Here is a 1,819-nt window from a genome sequence, read left to right as displayed (position 1 = left end):
AGGAAATTTAAAAGCTGAGCTTGCTTAATATTTCAATGAAATACACATTTTTCCTAGATTGTATGGCTTTTGGCACTGTATTTCATAATGCCTCATTTAATAAGAAATGAGCTGATAATTCCTTTTTAAATTCATTATGCTGATTAAGGAAAATGACTTGGACAGCTGTCATTCTTTTTCAAAAGAAAAAATTTCAAAAGAAAAAATTAAAAAAATTCTTGCTTTGATAGATGAACAGGAAAGAGAAGAAACAAGGCAATTGTATGAGGAACTTCATAGCAACATGGAAGTAAGTGACATAAGCTGGCTAAAAGGAATGTGAGTGTGGACATGCTGAGCTGATTACATGTTTATGTTGGGATACTTTCTGTGTCCATATCATGTCATGTGTGATGCAGGAAGTCAGGTTTTCAGTCCCTCTTCAAGAATTATTTTTGTATTACATAAAGCACATTCAATGGAGAAAGTGCAGCAGCATGTGGGATGTAGATCCATGTGATGTGTGTGATATGTGGGATGTGGATCCATGTGATGGGTGTGATATGTGGGATGTAGATCCATGTGATGTGTGATATGTGGGATGTAGATCCATGTGATGTGTGTGATATGTGGGATGTAGATCCATGTAATGTGTGTGATATGTGGGATGTGGATCCATGTGATGTGTGATATGTGGGATGTAGATCCATGGGATGGGTGTGATATGTGGGATGTAGATCCATGTGATCTGTGATATGTGGGATGTGGATCCATGTGATCTCTGTGATCTGTGGGATGTAGATCCATGTGATGTGTGTGATATGTGGGATGTAGATCCATGGGATGTGTGATATGTGGGATGTGGATCCATGTGATGGGTGTGATATGTGGGATGTGGATCCATGTGATGGGTGTGATATGTGGGATGTGGATCCATGTGATGGGTGTGATATTTGCTTAGTGCTGGGCGACTGCCAGAACTTCTGTCTTCTTTTTGGACTCTGTTTCACTTACCTGGTGATTTCTCAGAATGGTTGGGGTTGGCAGCAGCCCCTTGGGAACTTCCAGGGTTTCCAATATTGAGCTTCAAATATGAAATTTTGTTTTTAGAGAATGACAGTGGCATTTGAAGAGCTTCGTGTGCAAGCAGAGCAGGACAGATTGGAAATGAGTTTCAAACGTGAGAATTCTGTTTATTGTGTTCATGCTGCTGGCTCAACAATTTTGTATTTCATAGCATTTATTACACATAAAAAATGTGCAGTGTCAGGGCAGACAGATGTGAATGGTGAGCAGGTCACACTGAGACACTGGGACCCTCTTTTATTCCTGCTGCCCGTATTCACTGCCTGGCCCCTTCTGCTGTTGTTCCTCTGGGCCAAATTTGGAACTTTATTTTTCAAATAGTCACTCAAAGTTCAAGTTTTGTCTGTGAAGTACAGCCTAGAGATTAATATTTATTTCCTGTAGTTGGTTTACTTAAATGGTAATGGCACTAGTGTATAGCTACACAAACTTCAGGTAAATGCTCTCTCTATATGTACAGGCTGCTGTGTTCCTGTTTGTGTTCCTGTTTCATTTTCACATGCTCTTTTCTGTTAGTTTCTTATAACAAACATGGAGTAATGGACTAATTCTGTGGAAAGCTGACAAAAAAAGATATTTTGATTATAAAATCAAATATTGCCTCAGCAGTTACTCTTGGGAAACAAAATGTACAGCTGTACAATTGCAAGAAATGTTAAACTGGAAGTTGTATTGAAATTGGAGTATATTTCAGCTAGAATATTAACTGTGGATATTACTGTATCTCAAAAGTGAAAGAAGAAGCAGAAAAAGT

At 38.6% G+C, this 1,819-nt stretch overlaps 1 long non-coding RNA gene across 1 annotated transcript; it reads left to right on the top strand.

Moving 5' to 3' along the window:
* Positions 1 to 230: 230 nt before the first annotated feature.
* On the top strand, positions 231 to 1,522 carry LOC148218281 (uncharacterized). Its single transcript, XR_015800507.1, has 2 exons — positions 231 to 289; positions 1,090 to 1,522. It is a non-coding gene; the product is annotated as an uncharacterized LOC148218281 (long non-coding RNA).
* The last annotated feature ends 297 nt before the right edge of the window (positions 1,523 to 1,819 follow it).

Source organism: Sturnus vulgaris, unplaced genomic scaffold (genome assembly GCF_052056855.1).
Source record: "Sturnus vulgaris isolate bStuVul1 unplaced genomic scaffold, bStuVul1.hap1 Scaffold_192, whole genome shotgun sequence".
Taxonomy (NCBI): Eukaryota; Metazoa; Chordata; class Aves; order Passeriformes; family Sturnidae; genus Sturnus; species Sturnus vulgaris.
This window is presented reverse-complemented; position numbering and strand designations above follow the sequence as displayed.